At 48.3% G+C, this 18,452-nt stretch overlaps 9 non-coding genes and 3 pseudogenes across 9 annotated transcripts; all 12 read left to right on the top strand.

Annotated features, from left to right (window-relative positions):
• The first annotated feature begins 2,600 nt into the window (after positions 1-2,600).
• LOC142134137 (U2 spliceosomal RNA) lies at positions 2,601-2,773 on the top strand (annotated as a pseudogene).
• Positions 2,774-3,592: 819 nt separating this feature from the next.
• On the top strand, positions 3,593-3,783 carry LOC142134131 (U2 spliceosomal RNA). The gene has a single exon (XR_012686978.1). It is a non-coding gene; the product is annotated as a U2 spliceosomal RNA (small nuclear RNA).
• Positions 3,784-4,602: 819 nt separating this feature from the next.
• Positions 4,603-4,793, top strand: LOC142134140 (U2 spliceosomal RNA). Its single transcript, XR_012686983.1, has one exon. It is a non-coding gene; the product is annotated as a U2 spliceosomal RNA (small nuclear RNA).
• Positions 4,794-5,612: 819 nt separating this feature from the next.
• LOC142134141 (U2 spliceosomal RNA) lies at positions 5,613-5,803 on the top strand. Its single transcript, XR_012686984.1, has one exon. It is a non-coding gene; the product is annotated as a U2 spliceosomal RNA (small nuclear RNA).
• Positions 5,804-7,516: 1,713 nt separating this feature from the next.
• Positions 7,517-7,687, top strand: LOC142134138 (U2 spliceosomal RNA; annotated as a pseudogene).
• An 819-nt stretch (positions 7,688-8,506) lies between these two features.
• On the top strand, positions 8,507-8,697 carry LOC142134142 (U2 spliceosomal RNA). Its single transcript, XR_012686985.1, has one exon. It is a non-coding gene; the product is annotated as a U2 spliceosomal RNA (small nuclear RNA).
• Positions 8,698-9,516: 819 nt separating this feature from the next.
• LOC142134144 (U2 spliceosomal RNA) lies at positions 9,517-9,707 on the top strand. Its single transcript, XR_012686986.1, has one exon. It is a non-coding gene; the product is annotated as a U2 spliceosomal RNA (small nuclear RNA).
• An 827-nt stretch (positions 9,708-10,534) lies between these two features.
• Positions 10,535-10,725, top strand: LOC142134133 (U2 spliceosomal RNA). Its single transcript, XR_012686979.1, has one exon. It is a non-coding gene; the product is annotated as a U2 spliceosomal RNA (small nuclear RNA).
• Positions 10,726-11,544: 819 nt separating this feature from the next.
• Positions 11,545-11,735, top strand: LOC142134134 (U2 spliceosomal RNA). Its single transcript, XR_012686980.1, has one exon. It is a non-coding gene; the product is annotated as a U2 spliceosomal RNA (small nuclear RNA).
• Positions 11,736-12,554: 819 nt separating this feature from the next.
• On the top strand, positions 12,555-12,745 carry LOC142134135 (U2 spliceosomal RNA). The gene has a single exon (XR_012686981.1). It is a non-coding gene; the product is annotated as a U2 spliceosomal RNA (small nuclear RNA).
• An 819-nt stretch (positions 12,746-13,564) lies between these two features.
• On the top strand, positions 13,565-13,755 carry LOC142134136 (U2 spliceosomal RNA). The gene has a single exon (XR_012686982.1). It is a non-coding gene; the product is annotated as a U2 spliceosomal RNA (small nuclear RNA).
• Positions 13,756-14,574: 819 nt separating this feature from the next.
• LOC142134139 (U2 spliceosomal RNA) lies at positions 14,575-14,731 on the top strand (annotated as a pseudogene).
• The last annotated feature ends 3,721 nt before the right edge of the window (positions 14,732-18,452 follow it).

Here is an 18,452-nt window from a genome sequence, read left to right on the forward strand (position 1 = left end):
ACTCTACTCCCCTAAGACTACAGACGACGACGCAGCTGAATCTTTCCTGTCAGGTATCACTAACCCTATTGATCCTACAGGTAGGGCAGCTATGGATGCCCCCCTCACCTTGGGGGAGCTGCACTCTGCCGCTAAATCCTTTAGGCCGGGCAGGACCCCGGGCAGTGATGGCCTCCCAGCCGAGCTCTATGTAGCGCTGTGGGACCTCATTGGCCCGGACCTGCTAGAGCTGTATGAGGAGATGGTGGTGGAGGGCAGGATGCCTCCTACTCTGAGAGAGGGCTTGATCACGATTTTGTACAAGCGCAAGGGAGAGAGATGTGACCTCAAAAATTGGAGGCCCATCTCCCTCCTGAACGTGGACTACAAGATTTTGGCCAAGGTACTAGCCAACAGGCTAAAGGTTGTCATTGGGCGAATTGTTCATCCTGATCAGACTTGTGGCATTCCTGGTAGAAGGATTGCAGACAGCCTTGCGCTGCTGAGGGACACGGTTCATTATATCAAAGACCGCCATGCACATGTGGCCCTGGTCAGTCTTGATCAGGAGAAGGCCTTTGATCGTGTCTCTCATGGTTTTATGCGTAAGGTTCTGTGCAGGTTTGGATTGGGTGATATGTTTTGTTCTTATGTTAACCTGATGTACCTTGATATTTACAGCTCTGTGTTGGTGAACGGCTGGAAGACTGACCCCTTCTCTGTACTGTCTGGGGTCAGACAAGGCTGCCCTCTTTCACCTCTCCTTTTTGTCTGTTGTATAGAGCTCTTTGCGATGTCCATCAGGCGAAACCCAGAGATCAGAGGGATCACCGCACCGGGTCCAGACCGACTAGAGGCCAAGTGTTCGCTCTACATGGACGACGTCACTGTCTTCTGCGCTGATCAGCGTTCGGTGGCAGCACTCGTCCAGACCTGCAACAACTTCGGCCAAGCTTCAGGGGCAAAAGTCAACTGCGGGAAGTCAGAGGCAATGCTGTTTGGTCAGTGGCACCTGTCATCCCCCGCTGCATTCCCCTTCACAATCAAGCCGGACTTCATCAAAATTCTTGGAGTTTGGTTCGGTGGAGAGGAGGCGGCCCTGAAGTGCTGGGAAGAGAGACTGGCAACAGTCCGGCAAAAGATTGGACTGTGGAGCCTCAGACTTCTTACCATCGAAGGGAAAGCACTGGTACTGCGCAACGAGATTCTTCCCGTTCTTCAGTACACGGCCCAAGCTTGGCCACCTCTTGCTGCCGTCTGTAAGACCATCACGAGGACAGTCTTTCACTTCATCTGGGGCTCCAAAATGGACAGAGTGAAGCGGTCAGTTATGTACAAGGAGCCCCACAAAGGTGGGAAAGGGATCCCGGATATCCCCACCATGCTGCGTGCCTTCTTTGTTTGCAACTGTATCCGCAGGACACTCCTTGAAAAGAACGTTTGCTCTGCTGGGAAGTCCATGTCACGCTTTTTCCTTCTTCCTCTTTGGAGGAAACTTGGTTGGGACAAGTGGGACAGCTCCTTCCCTTACAACTGGACTACACCTTGGTTTTACCTGGATGTTGGACAATTTGTGAGGGAGCACCATCTGGAGGGACTTAAACCAGACTTGTGGAAACCTAAAACTATCCACAAGCTCATCAGAGCTAAGGACATTATGGAGTCTGTTCCAGGGCTCCCTGTGGCCACGGCCAAACATGTTTGGGAGAATGTGGCCTCTAAGAGACTGACTAATGGACATAAAGACATTGCATGGATGGCCATTCAGGGGGGTTTGCCTCTCAGGACATTTATGCACTCCCGAAACCTGTGCAGATATGTTCACTGCCCCTTTTGTATTACCAAGAGGGAGACTGCTCAACATATCTTTTGGGACTGTCCCACTGCACAGGCATTGTTGGATGCCCTGGAACATGAACTTAAGGACAGTGTGCCCAGGACTTGCCTTTCATACCATTCGGTATTTTATGGATTATTTCCTGGGACTCACACCGTTGAGGCAATCCAGGAGGCCTGGCGCCTTATGAACTGTTTTAAGGACGCTATGTGGCTTGCCAGGAACCGCCTCATCTTGAAGCGGGAGAAGATGACCATCCAGGACTGTCGCAGGCTTATCCATAGCCTGCTAAGAGACTATAACACCCTTGACAGTCCTGAGGAAGATGAAGACGACGATTGATTGTAATTGATTGATTGTTGTCTCCTCTTCTCCTCCTCCCCATTGTGTCTATTTTCAATAAAAAACTTTGGTTTGTGCCCCCCTCCCTTTCCCCCTCCAACCCATTCCCCTTCACAGCATGAAGTATTATTGAATGTCATGTCTATTTATGCACCCTTCCCTTTGTGTCTGTCCTCAATAAAAACTTTTTGCTCGTGACTCCATCACCCTACCCCTCTCACCTACCTCCCCCTCACATCCAATGTTATTTTATTGCACTGTAATACACTGTAAAGTTTGAATGGTTAGTGCAGTACTTGATGTATATAGTGTAGGATGTCATGTCTTGTACTTTATGCCCTGTATTGTACTAAAACGTATGCATGATCATGTCTTACGGTGTACTGCGTACACTTGAATGAAATGTATGAACTGTGTTTTTTGTACTTTATACAAAATAAAGCTACTTTTTCAATCAAAAAATCTGTTCTTATCAGTTTAATATCTGATACGCCCCCTATCTGGGGGCCATATATTAAATGGATTTTTAGAACAGGGAGATGGAAGAAGAGCTTGCTCTGTCCACTCCACGCATTGACCTGGTATTGCAGTACTTCCAGGACCGGTGCACTTCTCTTATCCAGTTATCAAAAAATAGAATCATGTCTCTTTTCAGCAACAAAAAAACATAAGAACAGATTTTTGTCTCCTGTGTCTTATTTCGTGTCAATTTATTGTGTCTTTTTGTTGTTTTGTTTCTTATCTCTTTTAGCAAACAAGCATTTGCAGATAAGAAGACCCTTTTCTTTGTCCAAAAGGATTACTGAATTGATCCAATTATTCCTTTAATGGAGCAACTTGTGATTTGCAAATTCAATTGGATCTCCGAATGAATGAAACTATTAATCTGACGTAGTGTGTCTCCCTCTTGTGGACCCAGTGACATAATAAAGGCAAGTGAGGATTATGACACACACCTTTTAGAACCCTGCTGCTGTTGCAGCATGCAGCTTCCTTTTCTATTTACTTGCCGGTGGCCCGAGAAACAATTGTGATGCACCTTGAAGTGCTGTTTCTGTGACATGCTGTGAATATTCCGAAAGAAGCTGGGCAGACAGTGTGATTAATTGCCTGGGGAGACGAGGACGGAACGGCAGGCCGACTAATCAGCGGGCGTCGTTGCACTTATGGTCAAGGGGAGGAGTTAATGCAAATTTTGCAGGCATCTCGTTTGAAAAGTCCTCGGCTCATGTGCGTGCCTTTGCAGACAGAGAGGTGTAAAGAGGGTCCCAGTGAAGGTGTCAGGCTTTTCAGGCTAGTCGGGCCTAGAATGTGCAGCAATGGAGTGTTGTGGGCCGCCGCTGAAGAAAGTATACGGCGTGTGGCGTGGCTGTCTCCTACAGTTGTCAGGCCTAGCCTGAGAAGCGGGCGCTTTCCTGGGTCCCTTTTCAGGTTATCGCTTCTCGGCCTTTTGGCTAAGATCAAGTGTAGTATCTGTTCTTATCAGTTTAATATCTGATACGCCCCCTATCTGGGGGCCATATATTAAATGGATTTTTAGAACAGGGAGATGGAAGAAGAGCTTGCTCTGTCCACTCCACGCATTGACCTGGTATTGCAGTACTTCCAGGACCGGTGCACTTCTCTTATCCAGTTATCAAAAAATAGAATCATGTCTCTTTTCAGCAACAAAAAAACATAAGAACAGATTTTTGTCTCCTGTGTCTTATTTCGTGTCAATTTATTGTGTCTTTTTGTTGTTTTGTTTCTTATCTCTTTTAGCAAACAAGCATTTGCAGATAAGAAGACCCTTTTCTTTGTCCAAAAGGATTACTGAATTGATCCAATTATTCCTTTAATGGAGCAACTTGTGATTTGCAAATTCAATTGGATCTCCGAATGAATGAAACTATTAATCTGACGTAGTGTGTCTCCCTCTTGTGGACCCAGTGACATAATAAAGGCAAGTGAGGATTATGACACACACCTTTTAGAACCCTGCTGCTGTTGCAGCATGCAGCTTCCTTTTCTATTTACTTGCCGGTGGCCCGAGAAACAATTGTGATGCACCTTGAAGTGCTGTTTCTGTGACATGCTGTGAATATTCCGAAAGAAGCTGGGCAGACAGTGTGATTAATTGCCTGGGGAGACGAGGACGGAACGGCAGGCCGACTAATCAGCGGGCGTCGTTGCACTTATGGTCAAGGGGAGGAGTTAATGCAAATTTTGCAGGCATCTCGTTTGAAAAGTCCTCGGCTCATGTGCGTGCCTTTGCAGACAGAGAGGTGTAAAGAGGGTCCCAGTGAAGGTGTCAGGCTTTTCAGGCTAGTCGGGCCTAGAATGTGCAGCAATGGAGTGTTGTGGGCCGCCGCTGAAGAAAGTATACGGCGTGTGGCGTGGCTGTCTCCTACAGTTGTCAGGCCTAGCCTGAGAAGCGGGCGCTTTCCTGGGTCCCTTTTCAGGTTATCGCTTCTCGGCCTTTTGGCTAAGATCAAGTGTAGTATCTGTTCTTATCAGTTTAATATCTGATACGCCCCCTATCTGGGGGCCATATATTAAATGGATTTTTAGAACAGGGAGATGGAAGAAGAGCTTGCTCTGTCCACTCCACGCATTGACCTGGTATTGCAGTACTTCCAGGACCGGTGCACTTCTCTTATCCAGTTATCAAAAAATAGAATCATGTCTCTTTTCAGCAACAAAAAAACATAAGAACAGATTTTTGTCTCCTGTGTCTTATTTCGTGTCAATTTATTGTGTCTTTTTGTTGTTTTGTTTCTTATCTCTTTTAGCAAACAAGCATTTGCAGATAAGAAGACCCTTTTCTTTGTCCAAAAGGATTACTGAATTGATCCAATTATTCCTTTAATGGAGCAACTTGTGATTTGCAAATTCAATTGGATCTCCGAATGAATGAAACTATTAATCTGACGTAGTGTGTCTCCCTCTTGTGGACCCAGTGACATAATAAAGGCAAGTGAGGATTATGACACACACCTTTTAGAACCCTGCTGCTGTTGCAGCATGCAGCTTCCTTTTCTATTTACTTGCCGGTGGCCCGAGAAACAATTGTGATGCACCTTGAAGTGCTGTTTCTGTGACATGCTGTGAATATTCCGAAAGAAGCTGGGCAGACAGTGTGATTAATTGCCTGGGGAGACGAGGACGGAACGGCAGGCCGACTAATCAGCGGGCGTCGTTGCACTTATGGTCAAGGGGAGGAGTTAATGCAAATTTTGCAGGCATCTCGTTTGAAAAGTCCTCGGCTCATGTGCGTGCCTTTGCAGACAGAGAGGTGTAAAGAGGGTCCCAGTGAAGGTGTCAGGCTTTTCAGGCTAGTCGGGCCTAGAATGTGCAGCAATGGAGTGTTGTGGGCCGCCGCTGAAGAAAGTATACGGCGTGTGGCGTGGCTGTCTCCTACAGTTGTCAGGCCTAGCCTGAGAAGCGGGCGCTTTCCTGGGTCCCTTTTCAGGTTATCGCTTCTCGGCCTTTTGGCTAAGATCAAGTGTAGTATCTGTTCTTATCAGTTTAATATCTGATACGCCCCCTATCTGGGGGCCATATATTAAATGGATTTTTAGAACAGGGAGATGGAAGAAGAGCTTGCTCTGTCCACTCCACGCATTGACCTGGTATTGCAGTACTTCCAGGACCGGTGCACTTCTCTTATCCAGTTATCAAAAAATAGAATCATGTCTCTTTTCAGCAACAAAAAAACATAAGAACAGATTTTTGTCTCCTGTGTCTTATTTCGTGTCAATTTATTGTGTCTTTTTGTTGTTTTGTTTCTTATCTCTTTTAGCAAACAAGCATTTGCAGATAAGAAGACCCTTTTCTTTGTCCAAAAGGATTACTGAATTGATCCAATTATTCCTTTAATGGAGCAACTTGTGATTTGCAAATTCAATTGGATCTCCGAATGAATGAAACTATTAATCTGACGTAGTGTGTCTCCCTCTTGTGGACCCAGTGACATAATAAAGGCAAGTGAGGATTATGACACACACCTTTTAGAACCCTGCTGCTGTTGCAGCATGCAGCTTCCTTTTCTATTTACTTGCCGGTGGCCCGAGAAACAATTGTGATGCACCTTGAAGTGCTGTTTCTGTGACATGCTGTGAATATTCCGAAAGAAGCTGGGCAGACAGTGTGATTAATTGCCTGGGGAGACGAGGACGGAACGGCAGGCCGACTAATCAGCGGGCGTCGTTGCACTTATGGTCAAGGGGAGGAGTTAATGCAAATTTTGCAGGCATCTCGTTTGAAAAGTCCTCGGCTCATGTGCGTGCCTTTGCAGACAGAGAGGTGTAAAGAGGGTCCCAGTGAAGGTGTCAGGCTTTTCAGGCTAGTCGGGCCTAGAATGTGCAGCAATGGAGTGTTGTGGGCCGCCGCTGAAGAAAGTATACGGCGTGTGGCGTGGCTGTCTCCTACAGTTGTCAGGCCTAGCCTGAGAAGCGGGCGCTTTCCTGGGTCCCTTTTCAGGTTATCGCTTCTCGGCCTTTTGGCTAAGATCAAGTGCAGTTGTGGCAGATCAGCACTTGCCTCTTTAACTAGAGGGCTGGAATGCAGCTTTGAAAGGCTGGGACAAATGTGCATCCGGACTGGAAACCCGGGGGGCCATAAATCACGGGTCAAGAGACCTTAATATAGATACAACGTGATTCTGTTGGCACCCACGCACTTTTGACCTCTTTCTCCTAAGCAATGCTATATTCTTTGCCCGGACCTTTTTGGCTGGGCAAGAAAATTTTTATACCCGGCCCAGGGTGAAGCTCCGGCGGATCTCAGGGGCAAAATGGGTCCCCTAGTGTGGCAGGCCAAGGGGGCCCATACTAGCCCAGCCACCCGGCTGGGGCCGTACCCACTCGGCTTGAGTCCTGGGTGAAGCTCCGGCAGATCCCAGGGACTAATGGGGCCCTCCTAGCTTTGCGGCGACGAGGGTCCAACCCTGCCCAGCCACCCGGCTGGGGCCGTACCCACTCGGCTTGAGTCCTGGGTGAAGCTCCGGCAGATCCCAGGGACTAATGGGGCCCTCCTAGCTTCGCGGCGACGAGGGTCCAACCCCGCCCAGCCACCCGGCTGGGGCCGTACCCAATCGGCACACCGAGCACTGGGTGAAGCTTCGGCGGATCCCAGGGGCTAAGAGGCTCCCCTAGCTTTGCGGCGAAGGGAGTCAGACGACCCCGGCCCCTAAGTGACCTTTTTGGTTCTGGGGGTCGAGGACCAGGGTCCTTCCTCTCCGGAGGGAGGACCACGCACCGAAAACTCTTGTGCATGTTTTTTGGGTATTTACTCATTTTTTTCGTGCACAAGGGACGAGCTCAAGGCTTTAAATAAAAAAAAAAAAAAAAAAAAAAAAAAAAAAAAAAAAAAAAAAAAAAAAAAAAAAAAAAAAAATCTGTTCTTATCAGTTTAATATCTGATACGCCCCCTATCTGGGGGCCATATATTAAATGGATTTTTAGAACAGGGAGATGGAAGAAGAGCTTGCTCTGTCCACTCCACGCATTGACCTGGTATTGCAGTACTTCCAGGACCGGTGCACTTCTCTTATCCAGTTATCAAAAAATAGAATCATGTCTCTTTTCAGCAACAAAAAAACATAAGAACAGATTTTTGTCTCCTGTGTCTTATTTCGTGTCAATTTATTGTGTCTTTTTGTTGTTTTGTTTCTTATCTCTTTTAGCAAACAAGCATTTGCAGATAAGAAGACCCTTTTCTTTGTCCAAAAGGATTACTGAATTGATCCAATTATTCCTTTAATGGAGCAACTTGTGATTTGCAAATTCAATTGGATCTCCGAATGAATGAAACTATTAATCTGACGTAGTGTGTCTCCCTCTTGTGGACCCAGTGACATAATAAAGGCAAGTGAGGATTATGACACACACCTTTTAGAACCCTGCTGCTGTTGCAGCATGCAGCTTCCTTTTCTATTTACTTGCCGGTGGCCCGAGAAACAATTGTGATGCACCTTGAAGTGCTGTTTCTGTGACATGCTGTGAATATTCCGAAAGAAGCTGGGCAGACAGTGTGATTAATTGCCTGGGGAGACGAGGACGGAACGGCAGGCCGACTAATCAGCGGGCGTCGTTGCACTTATGGTCAAGGGGAGGAGTTAATGCAAATTTTGCAGGCATCTCGTTTGAAAAGTCCTCGGCTCATGTGCGTGCCTTTGCAGACAGAGAGGTGTAAAGAGGGTCCCAGTGAAGGTGTCAGGCTTTTCAGGCTAGTCGGGCCTAGAATGTGCAGCAATGGAGTGTTGTGGGCCGCCGCTGAAGAAAGTATACGGCGTGTGGCGTGGCTGTCTCCTACAGTTGTCAGGCCTAGCCTGAGAAGCGGGCGCTTTCCTGGGTCCCTTTTCAGGTTATCGCTTCTCGGCCTTTTGGCTAAGATCAAGTGTAGTATCTGTTCTTATCAGTTTAATATCTGATACGCCCCCTATCTGGGGGCCATATATTAAATGGATTTTTAGAACAGGGAGATGGAAGAAGAGCTTGCTCTGTCCACTCCACGCATTGACCTGGTATTGCAGTACTTCCAGGACCGGTGCACTTCTCTTATCCAGTTATCAAAAAATAGAATCATGTCTCTTTTCAGCAACAAAAAAACATAAGAACAGATTTTTGTCTCCTGTGTCTTATTTCGTGTCAATTTATTGTGTCTTTTTGTTGTTTTGTTTCTTATCTCTTTTAGCAAACAAGCATTTGCAGATAAGAAGACCCTTTTCTTTGTCCAAAAGGATTACTGAATTGATCCAATTATTCCTTTAATGGAGCAACTTGTGATTTGCAAATTCAATTGGATCTCCGAATGAATGAAACTATTAATCTGACGTAGTGTGTCTCCCTCTTGTGGACCCAGTGACATAATAAAGGCAAGTGAGGATTATGACACACACCTTTTAGAACCCTGCTGCTGTTGCAGCATGCAGCTTCCTTTTCTATTTACTTGCCGGTGGCCCGAGAAACAATTGTGATGCACCTTGAAGTGCTGTTTCTGTGACATGCTGTGAATATTCCGAAAGAAGCTGGGCAGACAGTGTGATTAATTGCCTGGGGAGACGAGGACGGAACGGCAGGCCGACTAATCAGCGGGCGTCGTTGCACTTATGGTCAAGGGGAGGAGTTAATGCAAATTTTGCAGGCATCTCGTTTGAAAAGTCCTCGGCTCATGTGCGTGCCTTTGCAGACAGAGAGGTGTAAAGAGGGTCCCAGTGAAGGTGTCAGGCTTTTCAGGCTAGTCGGGCCTAGAATGTGCAGCAATGGAGTGTTGTGGGCCGCCGCTGAAGAAAGTATACGGCGTGTGGCGTGGCTGTCTCCTACAGTTGTCAGGCCTAGCCTGAGAAGCGGGCGCTTTCCTGGGTCCCTTTTCAGGTTATCGCTTCTCGGCCTTTTGGCTAAGATCAAGTGTAGTATCTGTTCTTATCAGTTTAATATCTGATACGCCCCCTATCTGGGGGCCATATATTAAATGGATTTTTAGAACAGGGAGATGGAAGAAGAGCTTGCTCTGTCCACTCCACGCATTGACCTGGTATTGCAGTACTTCCAGGACCGGTGCACTTCTCTTATCCAGTTATCAAAAAATAGAATCATGTCTCTTTTCAGCAACAAAAAAACATAAGAACAGATTTTTGTCTCCTGTGTCTTATTTCGTGTCAATTTATTGTGTCTTTTTGTTGTTTTGTTTCTTATCTCTTTTAGCAAACAAGCATTTGCAGATAAGAAGACCCTTTTCTTTGTCCAAAAGGATTACTGAATTGATCCAATTATTCCTTTAATGGAGCAACTTGTGATTTGCAAATTCAATTGGATCTCCGAATGAATGAAACTATTAATCTGACGTAGTGTGTCTCCCTCTTGTGGACCCAGTGACATAATAAAGGCAAGTGAGGATTATGACACACACCTTTTAGAACCCTGCTGCTGTTGCAGCATGCAGCTTCCTTTTCTATTTACTTGCCGGTGGCCCGAGAAACAATTGTGATGCACCTTGAAGTGCTGTTTCTGTGACATGCTGTGAATATTCCGAAAGAAGCTGGGCAGACAGTGTGATTAATTGCCTGGGGAGACGAGGACGGAACGGCAGGCCGACTAATCAGCGGGCGTCGTTGCACTTATGGTCAAGGGGAGGAGTTAATGCAAATTTTGCAGGCATCTCGTTTGAAAAGTCCTCGGCTCATGTGCGTGCCTTTGCAGACAGAGAGGTGTAAAGAGGGTCCCAGTGAAGGTGTCAGGCTTTTCAGGCTAGTCGGGCCTAGAATGTGCAGCAATGGAGTGTTGTGGGCCGCCGCTGAAGAAAGTATACGGCGTGTGGCGTGGCTGTCTCCTACAGTTGTCAGGCTGTCAGGCCTAGCCTGAGAAGCGGGCGCTTTCCTGGGTCCCTTTTCAGGTTATCGCTTCTCGGCCTTTTGGCTAAGATCAAGTGTAGTATCTGTTCTTATCAGTTTAATATCTGATACGCCCCCTATCTGGGGGCCATATATTAAATGGATTTTTAGAACAGGGAGATGGAAGAAGAGCTTGCTCTGTCCACTCCACGCATTGACCTGGTATTGCAGTACTTCCAGGACCGGTGCACTTCTCTTATCCAGTTATCAAAAAATAGAATCATGTCTCTTTTCAGCAACAAAAAAACATAAGAACAGATTTTTGTCTCCTGTGTCTTATTTCGTGTCAATTTATTGTGTCTTTTTGTTGTTTTGTTTCTTATCTCTTTTAGCAAACAAGCATTTGCAGATAAGAAGACCCTTTTCTTTGTCCAAAAGGATTACTGAATTGATCCAATTATTCCTTTAATGGAGCAACTTGTGATTTGCAAATTCAATTGGATCTCCGAATGAATGAAACTATTAATCTGACGTAGTGTGTCTCCCTCTTGTGGACCCAGTGACATAATAAAGGCAAGTGAGGATTATGACACACACCTTTTAGAACCCTGCTGCTGTTGCAGCATGCAGCTTCCTTTTCTATTTACTTGCCGGTGGCCCGAGAAACAATTGTGATGCACCTTGAAGTGCTGTTTCTGTGACATGCTGTGAATATTCCGAAAGAAGCTGGGCAGACAGTGTGATTAATTGCCTGGGGAGACGAGGACGGAACGGCAGGCCGACTAATCAGCGGGCGTCGTTGCACTTATGGTCAAGGGGAGGAGTTAATGCAAATTTTGCAGGCATCTCGTTTGAAAAGTCCTCGGCTCATGTGCGTGCCTTTGCAGACAGAGAGGTGTAAAGAGGGTCCCAGTGAAGGTGTCAGGCTTTTCAGGCTAGTCGGGCCTAGAATGTGCAGCAATGGAGTGTTGTGGGCCGCCGCTGAAGAAAGTATACGGCGTGTGGCGTGGCTGTCTCCTACAGTTGTCAGGCCTAGCCTGAGAAGCGGGCGCTTTCCTGGGTCCCTTTTCAGGTTATCGCTTCTCGGCCTTTTGGCTAAGATCAAGTGTAGTATCTGTTCTTATCAGTTTAATATCTGATACGCCCCCTATCTGGGGGCCATATATTAAATGGATTTTTAGAACAGGGAGATGGAAGAAGAGCTTGCTCTGTCCACTCCACGCATTGACCTGGTATTGCAGTACTTCCAGGACCGGTGCACTTCTCTTATCCAGTTATCAAAAAATAGAATCATGTCTCTTTTCAGCAACAAAAAAACATAAGAACAGATTTTTGTCTCCTGTGTCTTATTTCGTGTCAATTTATTGTGTCTTTTTGTTGTTTTGTTTCTTATCTCTTTTAGCAAACAAGCATTTGCAGATAAGAAGACCCTTTTCTTTGTCCAAAAGGATTACTGAATTGATCCAATTATTCCTTTAATGGAGCAACTTGTGATTTGCAAATTCAATTGGATCTCCGAATGAATGAAACTATTAATCTGACGTAGTGTGTCTCCCTCTTGTGGACCCAGTGACATAATAAAGGCAAGTGAGGATTATGACACACACCTTTTAGAACCCTGCTGCTGTTGCAGCATGCAGCTTCCTTTTCTATTTACTTGCCGGTGGCCCGAGAAACAATTGTGATGCACCTTGAAGTGCTGTTTCTGTGACATGCTGTGAATATTCCGAAAGAAGCTGGGCAGACAGTGTGATTAATTGCCTGGGGAGACGAGGACGGAACGGCAGGCCGACTAATCAGCGGGCGTCGTTGCACTTATGGTCAAGGGGAGGAGTTAATGCAAATTTTGCAGGCATCTCGTTTGAAAAGTCCTCGGCTCATGTGCGTGCCTTTGCAGACAGAGAGGTGTAAAGAGGGTCCCAGTGAAGGTGTCAGGCTTTTCAGGCTAGTCGGGCCTAGAATGTGCAGCAATGGAGTGTTGTGGGCCGCCGCTGAAGAAAGTATACGGCGTGTGGCGTGGCTGTCTCCTACAGTTGTCAGGCCTAGCCTGAGAAGCGGGCGCTTTCCTGGGTCCCTTTTCAGGTTATCGCTTCTCGGCCTTTTGGCTAAGATCAAGTGTAGTATCTGTTCTTATCAGTTTAATATCTGATACGCCCCCTATCTGGGGGCCATATATTAAATGGATTTTTAGAACAGGGAGATGGAAGAAGAGCTTGCTCTGTCCACTCCACGCATTGACCTGGTATTGCAGTACTTCCAGGACCGGTGCACTTCTCTTATCCAGTTATCAAAAAATAGAATCATGTCTCTTTTCAGCAACAAAAAAACATAAGAACAGATTTTTGTCTCCTGTGTCTTATTTCGTGTCAATTTATTGTGTCTTTTTGTTGTTTTGTTTCTTATCTCTTTTAGCAAACAAGCATTTGCAGATAAGAAGACCCTTTTCTTTGTCCAAAAGGATTACTGAATTGATCCAATTATTCCTTTAATGGAGCAACTTGTGATTTGCAAATTCAATTGGATCTCCGAATGAATGAAACTATTAATCTGACGTAGTGTGTCTCCCTCTTGTGGACCCAGTGACATAATAAAGGCAAGTGAGGATTATGACACACACCTTTTAGAACCCTGCTGCTGTTGCAGCATGCAGCTTCCTTTTCTATTTACTTGCCGGTGGCCCGAGAAACAATTGTGATGCACCTTGAAGTGCTGTTTCTGTGACATGCTGTGAATATTCCGAAAGAAGCTGGGCAGACAGTGTGATTAATTGCCTGGGGAGACGAGGACGGAACGGCAGGCCGACTAATCAGCGGGCGTCGTTGCACTTATGGTCAAGGGGAGGAGTTAATGCAAATTTTGCAGGCATCTCGTTTGAAAAGTCCTCGGCTCATGTGCGTGCCTTTGCAGACAGAGAGGTGTAAAGAGGGTCCCAGTGAAGGTGTCAGGCTTTTCAGGCTAGTCGGGCCTAGAATGTGCAGCAATGGAGTGTTGTGGGCCGCCGCTGAAGAAAGTATACGGCGTGTGGCGTGGCTGTCTCCTACAGTTGTCAGGCCTAGCCTGAGAAGCGGGCGCTTTCCTGGGTCCCTTTTCAGGTTATCGCTTCTCGGCCTTTTGGCTAAGATCAAGTGTAGTATCTGTTCTTATCAGTTTAATATCTGATACGCCCCCTATCTGGGGGCCATATATTAAATGGATTTTTAGAACAGGGAGATGGAAGAAGAGCTTGCTCTGTCCACTCCACGCATTGACCTGGTATTGCAGTACTTCCAGGACCGGTGCACTTCTCTTATCCAGTTATCAAAAAATAGAATCATGTCTCTTTTCAGCAACAAAAAAACATAAGAACAGATTTTTGTCTCCTGTGTCTTATTTCGTGTCAATTTATTGTGTCTTTTTGTTGTTTTGTTTCTTATCTCTTTTAGCAAACAAGCATTTGCAGATAAGAAGACCCTTTTCTTTGTCCAAAAGGATTACTGAATTGATCCAATTATTCCTTTAATGGAGCAACTTGTGATTTGCAAATTCAATTGGATCTCCGAATGAATGAAACTATTAATCTGACGTAGTGTGTCTCCCTCTTGTGGACCCAGTGACATAATAAAGGCAAGTGAGGATTATGACACACACCTTTTAGAACCCTGCTGCTGTTGCAGCATGCAGCTTCCTTTTCTATTTACTTGCCGGTGGCCCGAGAAACAATTGTGATGCACCTTGAAGTGCTGTTTCTGTGACATGCTGTGAATATTCCGAAAGAAGCTGGGCAGACAGTGTGATTAATTGCCTGGGGAGACGAGGACGGAACGGCAGGCCGACTAATCAGCGGGCGTCGTTGCACTTATGGTCAAGGGGAGGAGTTAATGCAAATTTTGCAGGCATCTCGTTTGAAAAGTCCTCGGCTCATGTGCGTGCCTTTGCAGACAGAGAGGTGTAAAGAGGGTCCCAGTGAAGGTGTCAGGCTTTTCAGGCTAGTCGGGCCTAGAATGTGCAGCAATGGAGTGTTGTGGGCCGCCGCTGAAGAAAGTATACGGCGTGTGGCGTGGCTGTCTCCTACAGTTGTCAGGCCTAGCCTGAGAAGCGGGCGCTTTCCTGGGTCCCTTTTCAGGTTATCGCTTCTCGGCCTTTTGGCTAAGATCAAGTGTAGTATCTGTTCTTATCAGCTTACCAACTACCCGGTGGAGGTTATGCTGAGTGTGGCTCATCCGATAGCGCACTCTAACATTGGTGAGGGGCTGATGTAGACTCTGCTGCATGGTGCACTTGTCTCTCTCCTGCCCAAAACCCAGAGGACATACCTGAGTGTGGCTCATCCGATAGCACACTCTAACCCTGGTGAGGAACTGTTTGAGACTTGTGTTACCCGATCAAAGCCGGCCAGGAGCAAGAAGACCGACCCCGGGGAAGAAGCGCTGCCGACCCCCCCTGCCTGCCGGGAAGAAGACGCCGGGAGCACCTCCGGCTGAAGAAGCCCTCCTCTCCTCGGGCCCTGCTCCACTGGAAGAAGCGCCTCCTCTTCAGCGGAAGCCCCTGCTCCTCTCTACCCAGCGGGAGGACATCTGCACTGCTCCCTCCACCCCGGACGACCAGCCTCTCTACCCCAGGAAGAGCCAGGACGATGGCCTCAGCTACCCCAGCTCCTGCCTCCACCCCTGCTCCTGCCCCTGGGAAGAAGGGAGGAAAGACCACCGCCCCGAAGCCTCCCCCCGTGGCCGGAACCTCTGCCTCCACCGCCCCTCCTGCTACCGGACAAGGCCAGCCCAGCCAGGACAACCCCCAGAAGACCCCCACTCTGGAACCCTGGATGAGGCAGACCGTGGTCCTGAAGCTGAAGGAAGTGGAAGGAAGGGTCCCAGACATGACGGCCGAGACCTTCGGCAAGAAGATGATCCTGGACCAGGGCTTCTCCAAGGCTGAAACCCTCAGCGTGCAGAATTACCTGAAAGGGATATGGTACATCACCTTCGCCTCCATTGCCATCTGCAAGAGGTACTGGGAGGCAGTGAAGACTGCGAGACCGGAGTCTCCCTTCTCCCGCTTCGTGGGGAACTGCCCCATCCAGAGAGAGGAGAGAAGAGTAACGGTCTCCATGAGAAATCCTCACACCCCTGGTAAGGACATCGCTACCTTCCTGAGCCGCTTCTGCTCCGTGGTCAAGGACCCCTCCAAGATCCTGGATGTCAACGGCTTCTGGACAGGCAAGTGGTCCATTATCATCAGACTGAGGAAAGACAGCACGGCAACTGACGGACTCCAACACCTGCCATCAAGCTTCGCCCTGGGCGGCTCTGCCGGCCTTCTTCACTATGCCGATCAGCCGAGGAACTGCAGAAAATGCGGGGAAGCTGACCACATGGCAAGAAGCTGCAAGGTCTCAGCCTGCAGGAACTGCAAGGTGGCGGGGCACGAGTCCAAGGATTGCCCAAGAAAATTGTCCTGCAACCTCTGCGGCCTGGCCAGCCACATCTACAGGGACTGCCCCCAGAGGGCCAGATCCTACGCTGCAGCTGCCGGGATTGGACTGCCGGAAAGCGGACCTGCCCCTACCCTGCAGCCCAAGCCAGCCCAGAGGAAGCAACAGAAGCCCACACCGCAGCCAAGAGCTGGTAAGATATCTCCCACCCCTGTTGTGACAGCCCCCCCCTCCCTCCCCGCTGTCACAACACCCCCTCCCCCTGCAGTAGCACTAACCCCCTCCACCGCTACTGCAGCTCCCCCCCTTTCCCTGGAGGATTTCCCCCCCCTCCTCCCTCTTGTGTCTGCAGGTGATGAGAACAAACAAAGGAGGAAGCGGAAAGAGCTGGACAGCCCAGCAGGCGACTCTGACCCTTCCAAGAAAAAGGCAATCGAACTGGAAGAGGACCCTCTCCCGTCAGAGGGGGCCCTGGTAGAGATGGTGGATGAGTTGCTGGATTCTGAGCAGGAGGAGGAAGAATTCCTGCAACTGCCCCAAATCTGCCTATTCGACCAGCTAGAGGAGAAAGGTCTGCTCCCACCCGAAGGGGACACGGGCAGACCGGACCAAGTCCCACCGGACAAGGAGGGTAACTGATGTATTGACTGGGCTAACTCTTTTTTTTCTCCCAACTAATGGCTAACTTTTCTCTTTTTACCATTAATGTGAGGAGTGTGAAGGATAAGATTAGACGTCAGTCTGTGTTTACCTTTCTTGACAGTCAGAAATGTGATGTTTACATGTTGCAGGAATGTTCTCTCCCTTTCTCTAGTTCCTACAGGCATCTGGGGAGGCAGTGGTCTCACGGGCCCTCCTATTGGTCTGGGGGGAGTGACTGTAAGTCTGCAGGGGTCGCCATTCTTATCAGGGGAAGCCTCTTCACATTAGATTCCGTTCAGGAGTTTGTCTGCGGCAGATTGCTTATCGTAGATGGCTCCTGGGCGGGTGAGCCTATCAGGCTTATCTGTGTGTATGCATCCCCGGGTAAGAATGAGCGTTTGGAGCTTTTCCAGACCCTGCGGGCCCAGCTCGCAACCACCAGGGCGGTAGTGATGGCTGGGGACTTTAACTGTCCTATAGAGGAAGATGGTAGGAGTTCTTGTACTAATGCTAAACTTGATGTTTCTTCCAGGTTGTTGCAGGAGATGGTAGCCGAAGCATCCCTGCGGGATGCAGTGGGATCTATGGGGGCCGGCTCTGTGAATTATACTTGGAGCCGCCCCGATGGCTCAGTGCGTTCCCGGATTGACTTTGTGTTTACATCGAGAGCGGTAAGACAAAACAGGCATGTCATGGTTCCCTGCTTTTTCTCTGATCATAGGGCCATTCTCTTTGAAGGTGTTCTGGGTCACGGGTTCCCTCCCGGCCCTGGCTCTTGGAAGCTGAACTGCGCTCTGCTGGGAAAGGAAGAGGTGATGGTTGAGCTGAGGGATGCCTATGTAATGTGGAAAAATGACAAAATGTATTTTGACTGTATGTCTAACTGGTGGGAGTATGTCAAGGGCAAGTTTCGCAGTTTCTTTCAGGCTAAAGGCCGCCAACAGGCGTGCGAGAGGAAGAGAAACTTCAGGAGACTTCAGCGTCAGCTGCAGTCCCTGCTGGATCTCCAACTCTGCGGCTGGGATGTGAAGGATGATCTGGCTGAGGCCAAAGGGGGCCTGAAAAGGCACTTCGAGGAAGAGGCCAATCGCATCATCTTCCGTTCCAAGGTGGAGAATCTGGAGAAGGGTGAGAAATGTAATTCTTTCTTTTTCAGAAAACTCCACTCCGGCCACACGCCCCTGACTGAGCTGCGGGACGAGTCTGGCACCCCCAGGAGGGGGAAGGAGGGCGTCATGGGAGTCGTCTCAGACTACTACGGCAAACTCTACTCCCCTAAGACTACAGACGACGACGCAGCTGAATCTTTCCTGTCAGGTATCACTAACCCTATTGATCCTACAGGTAGGGCAGCTATGGATGCCCCCCTCACCTTGGGGGAGCTGCACTCTGCCGCTAAATCCTTTAGGCCGGGCAGGACCCCGGGCAGTGATGGCCTCCCAGCCGAGCTCTATGTAGCGCTGTGGGACCTCATTGGCCCGGACCTGCTAGAGCTGTATGAGGAGATGGTGGTGGAGGGCAGGATGCCTCCTACTCTGAGAGAGGGCTTGATCACGATTTTGTACAAGCGCAAGGGAGAGAGATGTGACCTCAAAAATTGGAGGCCCATCTCCCTCCTGAACGTGGACTACAAGATTTTGGCCAAGGTACTAGCCAACAGGCTAAAGGTTGTCATTGGGCGAATTGTTCATCCTGATCAGACTTGTGGCATTCCTGGTAGAAGGATTGCAGACAGCCTTGCGCTGCTGAGGGACACGGTTCATTATATCAAAGACCGCCATGCACATGTGGCCCTGGTCAGTCTTGATCAGGAGAAGGCCTTTGATCGTGTCTCTCATGGTTTTATGCGTAAGGTTCTGTGCAGGTTTGGATTGGGTGATATGTTTTGTTCTTATGTTAACCTGATGTACCTTGATATTTACAGCTCTGTGTTG

The sequence above is a fragment of the Mixophyes fleayi genome, unplaced genomic scaffold (assembly GCF_038048845.1).
Source record: "Mixophyes fleayi isolate aMixFle1 unplaced genomic scaffold, aMixFle1.hap1 Scaffold_4016, whole genome shotgun sequence".
NCBI classification, from domain to species: domain Eukaryota; kingdom Metazoa; phylum Chordata; class Amphibia; order Anura; family Limnodynastidae; genus Mixophyes; species Mixophyes fleayi.